Here is a 12,082-nt window from a genome sequence, read left to right on the forward strand (position 1 = left end):
GACACAGTATACATGTGGAGCCGCTCTGCGGTGTATAGAGAGGTGACAGTATACATGTGGAGCCGCTCTGCGGTGTATAGAGAGGTGACAGTATACATGTGGAGCCGCTCTGCGGTGTAAGAGGTGACAGTATACATGTGGCCGCTCTGCGGTATATAGAGAGGTGACAGTATACATGTGGAGCCGCTCTGCGGTGTATAGAGAGGTGACAGTATACATGTGGAGCCGCTCTGCGGTATATAGAGAGGTGACAGTATACATGTGGAGCCGCTCTGCGGTGTATAGAGAGGTGACAGTATACATGTGGAGCCGCTCTGCGGTGTATAGAGAGGTGACAGTATACATGTGGAGCCGCTCTGCGGTATACAGAGAGGTGACAGTATACATGTGGAGCCGCTCTGCGGTATAAAGAGAGGTGACAGTATACATGTGGAGCGCCTCTGCGGTATACAGAGAGGTGACAGTATACATGTGGAGCCGCTCTGCGGTATACAGAGAGGTGACAGTATACATGTGGAGCCGCTCTGCGGTATACAGAGAGGAGACAGTATACATGTGGAGCCGCTCTGCGGTATACAGAGAGGAGACAGTATACATGTGGAGCCGCTCTGCGGTATACAGAGAGGTGACAGTATACATGTGGAGCCGCTCTCCGGTATACAGAGAGGTGACAGTATACATGTGGAGCCGCTCTGCGGTATATAGAGAGGTGACAGTATACATGTGGAGCCGCTCTGCGGTATATAGAGAGGTGACAGTATACATGTGGAGCCGCTCTCCGGTATATAGAGAGGTGACAGTATACATGTGGAGCCGCTCTGCGGTATATAGAGAGGTGACAGTATACATGTGGAGCCGCTCTGCGGTGTATAGAGAGGTGGACAGTATACATGTGGAGCCGCTCTCCGGTATATAGAGAGGTGGACAGTATACATGTGGAGCCGCTCTGCGGTGTATAGAGAGCAGACGTATACATGTGGAGCTGCTCTGCGGTATATAGAGAGGTGACAGTATACATGTGGAGCCGCTCTGCGGTATACAGAGAGGTGACAGTATACATGTGGAGCCGCTCTGCGGTATATAGAGAGGTGACAGTATACATGTGGAGCCGCTCCTGCGGTGTATAGAGAGGTGACTAGTATACATGTGGAGCCGCTCTGCCGTGTATAGAGAGGTGACAGTATACATGTGGAGCCGCTCTGCGGTATATAGAGAGGTGACAGTATACATGTGGAGCCGCTCTGCGGTATATAGAGAGGACACAGTATACATGTGGAGCCGCTCTGCGGTATATAGAGAGCAGACCGTATACATGTGGAGCCGCTCTGCGGTATATAGAGAGGTGACAGTATACATGTGGAGCCGCTCTGCGGTGTATAGAGAGGTGACAGTATACATGTGGAGCCGCTCTGCGGTATATAGAGAGGTGACAGTATACATGTGGAGCCGCTCTGCGGTATATAGAGAGGTGACATATAGAGAGGTGACATATAGAGAGGACACAGTATACATGTGGAGCCGCTCTGCGGTATATAGAGAGGTGACAGTATACATGTGGAGCCGCTCTCCGGTGTATAGAGAGGACACAGTATACATGTGGAGCCGCTCTGCGGTATATAGAGAGGACACAGTATACATGTGGAGCTGCTCTGCGGTATATAGAGAGGTGACAGTATACATGTGGAGCCGCTCTGCGGTGTATAGAGAGGTGACAGTATACATGTGGAGCCGCTCTGCGGTATATAGAGAGGACACAGTATACATGTGGAGCCGCTCTGCGGTATATAGAGAGCAGACCGTATACATGTGGAGCCGCTCTGCGGTATATAGAGAGGTGACAGTATACATGTGGAGCCGCTCTGCGGTGTATAGAGAGGTGACAGTATACAGGTGGAGCCGCTCTGCGGTATATAGAGAGGTGACAGTATACATGTGGAGCCGCTCTGCGGTATATAGAGAGGTGACATATAGAGAGGTGACATATAGAGAGGACACAGTATACATGTGGAGCCGCTCTGCGGTATATAGAGAGGTGACAGTATACATGTGGAGCCGCTCTGCGGTGTATAGAGAGGTGACAGTATACATGTGGAGCCGCTCTGCGGTATATAGAGAGGACACAGTATACATGTGGAGCCGCTCTGCGGTATATAGAGAGGTGACAGTATACATGTGGAGCCGCTCTGCGGTATATAGAGAGGACACAGTATACATGTGGAGCCGCTCTGCGGTATATAGAGAGGTGACAGTATACATGTGGAGCCGCTCTGCGGTATATAGAGAGGACACAGTATACATGTGGAGCCGCTCTGCGGTATATAGAGAGGACACAGTATACATGTGGAGCCGCTCTGCGGTATACAGAGAGGTGACAGTATACATGTGGAGCCGCTCTGCGGTATACAGAGAGGTGACAGTATACATGTGGAGCCGCTCTGCGGTGTATAGAGAGGTGACAGTATACATGTGGAGCCGCTCTGCGGTATACAGAGAGGTGACAGTATACATGTGGAGCCGCTCTGCGGTATACAGAGAGGACAGTATCATGTGGAGCGCTCTGCGGATATCAGAGAGGTTATACATGTGGAGGCCGCTCTGCGGTATACAGAGAGGTGACGTATACATGTGGAGCCGCTCTGCGGTATACAGAGAGGTGACAGTATACATGTGGAGACCGCTCTGCCGGTATATAGAGCAGGTGACAGTATACATTGTGGAGCGCTCTGCGGTATATAGGACAGGTGACAGTATACATGTGGAAGACGCCTCTGCGGTATATAGAGAGGTGGACCGTATACATGTGGAGCCGCTCTGCGGTATATAGAGAGGTGACAGTATACATGTGGAGCCGCTCTGCGGTATATAGAGAGGTGACAGTATACATGTGGAGCCGCTCTGCGGTATATAGAGAGGACACAGTATACATGTGGAGCCGCTCTGCGGTATACAGAGAGGTGACAGTATACATGTGGAGCCGCTCTGCGGTATATAGAGAGTGACAGTATACATGTGGAGCCGCTCTGCGGTATATAGAGAGGTGACAGTATACATGTGGAGCCGCTCTGCGGCGATACAGAGAGGTGACAGTATACATGTGGAGCCGCTCTGCGGTATACAGAGAGGAGACAGTATACATGTGGAGCCTCTGCGGTATATAGAGGAGACCGTATACATGTGGAGCCGCTCTGCGGTATATAGAGAGGTGACAGTATACATGTGGAGCCGCTCTGCGGTAATAGAGTGACAGTATACATGTGGAGCCGCTCTGCGGTATATAGAGATGACACAGTATACATGTAGCCGCTCTGGCGGTATATAGAGAGGACACAGTATACATGTGGCCGCTCTGCGGTATAGAGAGGTGACAGTATACATGTGGAGCCGCTCTGCGGTATATATAGGAACAGACATGTGGAGCCGCTCTGCGGTATATATGACAGTATACATGTGGAGCCGCTCTGCGTATACAGAGAGGTGACAGTATACATGTGGAGCCGCTCTGCGGTATACAGGAGGTGACAGTATACATGTGGAGCCGCTCTGCGGTATACAGAGAGGAGACAGTATACATGTGGAGCCGCTCTGCGGTATAAGAGAGGAGACCGTATACATGGAGCGCCATAGCCGCTCTGCGGTATATAGAGGTGACAGTATACATGTGGAGCCGCTCTGCGGTATATAGAGAGGTGACAGTATACATGTGGAGCCGCTCTGCGGTATATAGAGAGGCACAGTATACATGTGGAGCCGCTCTGCGGTATATAGAGAGGACACAGTATACATGTGGAGCCGCTCTGCGGTATATAGAGAGGTGACAGTATACATGTGGAGCCGCTCTGCGGTATATAGAGAGGTGACAGTATACATGTGGAGCCGCTCTGCGGTGTATAGAGAGGACACAGTATACATGTGGAGCCGCTCTGCGGTATATAGAGAGGTGACAGTATACATGTGGAGCCGCTCTGCGGTGTATAGAGAGGTGACAGTATACATGTGGAGCCGCTCTGCGGTATATAGAGAGGTGACAGTATACATTGTGGAGCCGCTCTGCGGTATATAGAGAGGACACAGTATACCTGTGGAGCCGCTCTGCGGTGTATAGAGAGGTGACAGTATACAGCTGGAGCCGCTCTGCGGTATATAGAGAGGTGACAGTATACATGTGGAGCCGCTCTCCGGTATATAGAGAGGACACAGTATACATGTGGAGCCGCTCTGCGGTATATAGAGAGTATACATGTGAGCCGCCTGCGGTATAGAGAGGAGTATACATGTGGAGCCGCTCTGCGGTATATAGAGAGGTGACAGTATACATGTGGAGCCGCTCTGCGGTATATAGAGAGGTGACAGTATACATGTGGAGCCGCTCTGCGTTATAGAGAGGTGACAGTATACATGTGGAGCCGCTCTGCGGTATATAGAGAGGACACAGTATACATGTGGAGCCGCTCTGCGGTATATAGAGAGGACACAGTATACATGTGGAGCCGCTCTGCGGTATATAGAGAGGACACAGTATACATGTGGAGCCGCTCTGCGGTATATAGAGAGGTGACAGGATACCATAGTGGAGCCGCTCTGCGGTATATAGAGAGGACACAGTATACATGTGGAGCCGCTCTGCGGTATATAGAGAGGTGACAGTATACATGTGGAGCCGCTCTGCGGTATATAGAGAGGACACAGTATACATGTGGAGCCGCTCTGCGGTGTATAGAGAGGACACAGTATACATGTGGAGCCGCTCTGCGGTATATAGAGAGGTGACAGTATACATGTGGAGCCGCTCTGCGGTGTATAGAGAGGTGACAGTATACATGTGGGAGCCGCTCTGCGGTATATAGAGAGGTGACAGTATACATGTGGAGCCGCTCGCGGTATATAGAGAGGACACAGTATACATGTGGAGGCCGCTCTGCGGTGTATAGAGAGGTGACAGTATACAATGTGGAGCCGCTCTGCGGTATAGTAGAGGACACAGTATACATTGGAGCCGCTCTGCGGTATATAGAGAGGACACAGTATACATGTGGAGCCGCTCTGCGGTATATAGAGAGGACACAGTATACATGTGGAGCCGCTCTCCGGTATATAGAGAGGTGACAGTATACATGTGGAGCCGCTCTCCGGTATATAGAGAGGTGACAGTATACATGTGGAGCCGCTCTGCGGTGTATAGAGAGGACCCAGTATACATGTGGAGCCGCTCTGCGGTATATAGAGAGGTGACATAGAGAGGACACAGTATACATGTGGAGCCGCTCTGCGGTATATAGAGAGGTGACAGTATACATGTGGCGCCGCTCTCGGGTATATAGAGAGGGACACAGTATACATGTGGAGCAGCCGCTCTGCGGTATAAAAGAGAGGACACAGTATACATGTGGAGCCGCTCTGCGGTATATAGAGAGGACACAGTATACATGTGGAGCCCGCTCTGCGGTGTATAGAGAGGTGACAGTAACAATGTGGAGCCGCTTGCGGTATATAGAGAGGACACAGTATACATGTGGAGCCGCTCTGCGGTTATATAGAGAGGTGACAGTATACATGTGGAGCCGCTCTGTGGTGTATAGATAGGACACAGTATACATGTTGGAGCCGCTCTGCGGTTATATAGAGAGGTGACAGTATACATGTGGAGCCGCTCTCGGTATATAGAGAGGACACAGTATACATGTGGAGCCGCTCTGCGGTTAATAGAGAGGTGACATAGAGAGGAACACAGTATACATGTGGAGCCGCTCTGCGGTATATAGAGAGTGAGACAGTATTACATGTGGAGCCGCTCTCCGTATATAGAGAGGTGAACAGTATACATGTGGAGCCGCTCTGCGGTGTATAGAGAGGAGACAGTTATACATGTGGAGCCGCTCTGCGGTATATAGAGAGGTGACAGTATACAGTGGAGCCGCTCTGCGGTGTATAGAGAGGTGACAGTATACATGTGGAGCCGCTCTGCGGTGTATAGAGACGGACACAGTATACATGTGGAGCCGCTCTGCGGTATATAGAGAGGTGACAGTATACATGTGGAGCCGCTCTGCGGTTGTATAGAGAGGTGACAGTATACATGTGGAGCCGCTCTGCGTGTATAGAGAGGTGACAGTATACATGTGGAGCCGCTCTGCGGTATACAGAGAGGACACAGTATACATGTGGAGCCGCTCTGCGGTATATAGAGAGGTGACAGTATACATGTGGAGCCGCTCTGCGGTATATAGATGAGGACACAGTATACAGGGAAGGAGCCGCTCTGCGGTATATAGAGAGGTGACAGTATACATGTGGAGCCGCTCTGCGGTATATAGAGAGGTGACAGTATACATGTGGAGCCGCTCTGCGGTATCTAGAGAGGTGACAGTATCATGTGAGCCGCTCCCTGCGGTATATAGAGAGGTGACAGTATACATGTGGAGCCGCTCTGCGGTTGTATAAGAGGACACAGTATACATGTGGAGCCGCTCTCCGGTATATAGAGAGGACACAGTATACATGTGGAGCCGCTCTCCGTATATAGAGAGGTGACAGTATACATGTGGAGCCGCTCTCCGGTATATAGGAGGTGACAGTATACATGTGAGCCGCTCTGCGGTATATAGAGAGGACACAGTATACTGTGGAGCCGCCTGCGGTATATAAGAGGTGACAGTATACATGTGGAGCCGCTCTGCGGTATACAGAGAGGACACAGTATACATGTGGAGCCGCTCTGTATCTACAGAGAGGTGACAGTATACATGTGGAGCCGCTCTGCGGTATATAGAGAGGACACAGTATACATGTGGAGCCGCTCTGCGGTATTAGAGAGTGACAGTATACATGTGGAGCCGCTCTGCGGTATATAAGAGGTGACAGTATACATGTGGAGCCGCTCTGCGGTATATAGAGAGGTGACAGTATACATGTGGAGCCGCTCTGCGGTATATAGAGAGGTGACATTATACATGTGGAGCGCTCTGCGGTGTATAGAGAGGTGACAGTATACATGTGGAGCGCTCTGTCGGTATACAGAGAGGTGGACAGTATACATGTGGAGCCGCTCTGCGGTATATAGAGAGGCGACAGTATACATGTGGAGCGGCTCTGCGGTATATAGAGAGGCGACCGTATACATTGTTGAGCGCTCTGCGGTATATAGAGAGGAGGAGGGACCGTTATTTAAATTTTTTTAACATGTGGAGCCGCTCTGCGGTATATAGAGAGGACACAGTATATATTGTGGAGCGCTCTGCGGTATACAGAGAGGTGAGCAGTATACATGTGGAGCCGCTCTGCGGTATACAGAGAGGTGACAGTATACATGTGGAGCCGCTCTGCGGTATATAGAGAGGCGACAGTATACATGTGGAGCCGCTCTGCGGTATATAGAGAGGACACAGTATACATGTGGAGCCGCTCTGCGGTTATACAGAGAGGTGACAGTATCACATGTGGAGCCGCTCTCCGGTATATAGAGAGGTGACAGTATACATTGGGAGCCGCTCTCGCGTGTATAGAGAGGTGACGTATCATGTGAGTCCGCTCTGCGGTATAATAGAGAGGTGACATAGAGAAGAGTGAATTACATGTGGAGCCGCTCTGTGGTATATAGAGAGGTGACATATAGAGAGGACACAGTATACATGTGGAGCCGTCTCTGCGGTATATAGAGAGGACACAGTATACATGTTGGAGCCGCTCTCCGGTATATAGAGAGGTGACAGTATACATGTGGAGCCGCTCTGCGGTATATAGAGAGGACACAGTATACATGTGGAGCCGCTCTGCGGTATATAGAGAGGTGACAGTATCATGTGGAGCCGCTCTGCGGTATATAGAGAGGTTGACAGTATACATGTGGAGCCGCTCTGCGGTATATAGAGAGGTACAGTATACATTGGAGCGCTCTGCGGTATATAGAGAGGTGACACGTATACATGTGGAGCCGCTCTGCGGTGTATAGAGGGTGACAGTATACATGTGGAGCCGCTCTGCGGTATATAGAGGACACATATACATGTGGAGCCGCTCTGCGGTATATAGAGAGGACACAGTATACATGTGGAGCCGCTCTGCGGTATATAGAGAGGTGACAGTATACATTGGAGCCGCTCTGCGGTGTATAGAGAGGTGACAGTATACTGTGGAGCCGCTCTGCGGTGTATAGAGAGACACAGTATACTGTGGAGCCGCTCTGCGGTGTATAGAGAGGACACAGTATACATGTGGAGCCGCTCTGCGGTGTATAGAGAGGACACGTATACATGTGGAGCCGCTCTGCGGTATATATAGAGGTGACAGTATACATGTGGAGCCGCTCTGCGGTATAAAGAGGTGACAGTATACATGTGAGCCGCTCTGCGGTGTATAGAGAGGTGACAGTATACATGTGGAGCCGCTCTGCGGTATATAGAGAGGACACAGTATACATGTGGCCGCTCTCCGGTATATAGAGAGGTGACAGTATACATGTGGAGCCGCTCTCCGTTATAGAGAGGTGACAGTATACATGTGGAGCCGCTCTGCGGTATATAGAGAGGACACAGTATACATGTGGAGCCGCTCTGCGTATATGAGAGGTGACAGTATACATGTGGAGCCGCTCTGCGGTATCAGAGAGGACACAGTATACATGTGGAGCCGCTCTGCGGTATACAGAGGTGACAGTATACATGTGGAGCCGCTCTGCGGTATATAGAGAGGACACAGTATACATGTGGAGCCGCTCTGCGGTATAGAGAGGTGACAGTATACATGTGGAGCCGCTCTGCGGTATATAGAGAGGTGACAGTATACATGTGGGCCGCTCTGCGGTATATAGAGAGTGACAGTATACATGTGGAGCCGCTCTGCGGTATATAGAGAGGTGACAGTATACATGTGGAGCCGCTCTGCTGGTGTATAGAGAGTGACAGTATACATGGAGCCGCTCTGCGGTATACAGAGAGGACAGTATACATGTGGAGCCGCTCTGCGGTATATAAGAGGCTACAGTACATGTGAGGCGGCTCTGCGGTATATAGAGAGGAGACCGTATACATGGAGCCGCTCTGCGTATATAGAGGAGACCGTATCATGTGGAGCCGCTCTGGCGGTATCGATAGAGGACACAGTATATATGTTAGCCGCTCTGCGGTATAAGAGAGGACAGTATACATGTGGCGCTCCGCTGGTCTATAGAGAGGTGACAGTATACATTGGAGCCGCTCTGCGTGTATAGAGAGGTGACAGTATACATGTGGAGCCGCTCTGCGGTGTATAGAGAGGTGACAGTATACATGTGGAGCCGCTCTGCGGTGTATAGAGACACAGTATACATGTGGAGCCGCTCTGCGGTATATAGAGAGGTGACAGTATACATGTGGAGCCGCTCTGCGGTATATAGAGAGGTGACATAGAGAGAGGTGACAGTATACATGTGGAGCCGCTCTGCGGTATATAGAGAGGACCAGTATACATGTGGAGCCACTCTCCGGTATACAGAGAGGTGACAGTATACATGGGAGCCGCTCTCCGGTGTATAGAGAGGACACAGTATACATGTGGAGCCGCTCTGCGGTATATAGAGAGGTGACAGTATACATGTGGAGCCGCTCTGCGGTATATAGAGAGGTGACAGTATACCATGTGGAGCCGCTCTGCGGTATAATAGAGAGGTGACAGTATACATTGGAGCCGCTCTGCGGTATATAGAGAGGTGACAGTATACATGTGGAGCCGCTCTGCGGTATATAGAGAGTGACAGTATACATGTTGGAGCCGCTCTGCGGTATACAGAGAGGTGACAGTATACATGTGGAGCCGCTCTGCGGTATACAGAGAGGAGACATATACATGTGGAGCCGCTCTGCGGTATACGAGAGGTGACAGTATACATGTGGAGCCGCTCTGCGGTATACAGAGAGGTGACAGTATACATGTGGAGCCGCTCTGCGGTGTATAGAGAGCACAGTATACATGTGGAGCCGCTCTGCTGGTATATAGAGAGGACACAGTATACATGTGGAGCCCTCTGCGGTGTATAGAGGTGACAGTATACATGTGGAGCCGCTCTGCGGTATATAGAGAGGACACAGTATACATGTGGAGCCGCTCTGCGGTATATAGAAGGTGACAGTATACATGTGGAGCCGCTCTGCTATATAGAGGGTGACAGTATACATGTGGAGCCGCTCTGCGGTGTATAGAGAGGACAGTATACATGTGGAGCCGCTCTGCGGTGTATAGAGAGGTGACGTATACATGTGGAGCCGCTCTGCGGTATATAGAGAGGACACAGTATACATGTGGAGCCGCTCTGCGGTATAAGAGAGGTGACAGTAATATGTGGAGCCGCTCTGCGGTATAAGAGAGGACACAGTATACATGGGAGCCGCTTTGCGGTATATAGAGAAGACACAGTATACATGTGGAGCCGCTCTGCGGTATATAGAGAGGACACAGTATACATGTGGAGCCGCTCTGTGGTGTATAGAGAGGACACAGTATACATGTGGAGCCGCTCTGTGGTGTATAGAGAGGACACAGTATACATGTGGAGCCGCTCTGCGGTGTATAGAGAGGACACAGTATACATGTGGAGCCGCTCTGCGGTATATAGAGAGGACACAGTATACATGTGGCCCGCTCTGCGGTATATAGAGAGGACACAGTATACATGTGGGCCGCTCTCCGGTGTATAGAGAGGACACAGTATACATGTGGAGCCGCTCTCCGGTATATAGAGAGGTGACAGTATACATGTGGAGCCGCTCTGCGGTATATAGAGAGTGACATAGAGAGGACACAGTATACATGTGGAGCCGCTCTGCGGTGTATAGAGAGGTGACAGTATACATGTGGAGCCGCTCTGCGGTATACAGAGAGGTGCAGTATACATGTGGAGCCGCTCTGCGTATATAGAGAGGACACAGTATACATTGGCCGCTCTGCGGTATATGAGAGGACACAGTATACATGTGGAGCCGCTCTGCGGTATATGAGAGGACACGTATCCATGTGGAACCGCTCTGCGGTGTATAGAGAGGTGACAGTATACATGTGGAGCCGCTCTCCGGTGTATAGAGAGGACACAGTATACATGTGGAGCCGCTCTGCGGTATATAGAGAGGACACAGTATACATGTGGAGCCCGCTCTGCTGCTATATAGAGAGGTGACAGAATACATGTGGAGCCGCTCTGCGGTATATAGAGAGGTGACAGAATACATGTGGAGCCGCTCTCGGTATATAGAGAGGTGACATAGAGAGGACACAGTATACATGTGGAGCCGCTCTGCGGTATATAGAGAGGACACAGTATACATGTGGAGCCGCTCTGCGGTATATAGAGAGGTGACAGAATACATGTGGAGCCGCTCTGCGGTATATAGAGAGGTGACAGAATACATGTGGATCCGCTCTGCGGTATATAGAGGGACACAGTATACATGTTGGAGCCGCTCTGCGGTATATAGAGAGGTGACAGTAATCATGTGGAGCCGCTCTGCTGTATAGAGAGGTGACAGTATACATGTGGAGCCGCTCCGCGGTATATAGAGAGGACACAGTATACATGTGGAGCGGCTCTGCGGTATATAGAGAGGACACAGTATACATGTGGAGCCGCTCTGCTGTATAGAAGGACACAGTATACATGTGGAGCCGCTCTGCGGTATTAAGAGGCACAGTATACATGTGGAGCCGCTCTGCGGTATATAGAGGACAGTATACAGTGGAGCCGCTCTGCGGTATATAGAGAGGTGACAGTATACATGTGGAGCCGCTCTGCGGTTATAGAGAGGACACAGTATACATGTGGAGGCCGCTCTGCGGTATATAGAGAGGTGACAGTATACATGTGGAGCCGCTCTGCGGTATATAGAGAGGCACAGTATACATGTGGAGCCGCTCTGCGGTATATGAGAGGTGACAGTAACATGTGGAGCCGCTCTGCGGTATATAGAGAGTGACAGTATACATGTGGAGCCGCTCTGCGGTATATAGAGAGGACACGTATACATGTGGAGCCGCTCTGCGGTATATAGAGAGGTGACAGTATACATGGGAGCCGCTCTGCGGTTTAAGAGGTGACAGTTACATTGGAGCCGCTCTGCGGTAT

The sequence above is a fragment of the Bufo gargarizans genome, chromosome 4, assembly GCF_014858855.1.
Source record: "Bufo gargarizans isolate SCDJY-AF-19 chromosome 4, ASM1485885v1, whole genome shotgun sequence".
Lineage (NCBI taxonomy): Eukaryota > Metazoa > Chordata > Amphibia > Anura > Bufonidae > Bufo > Bufo gargarizans.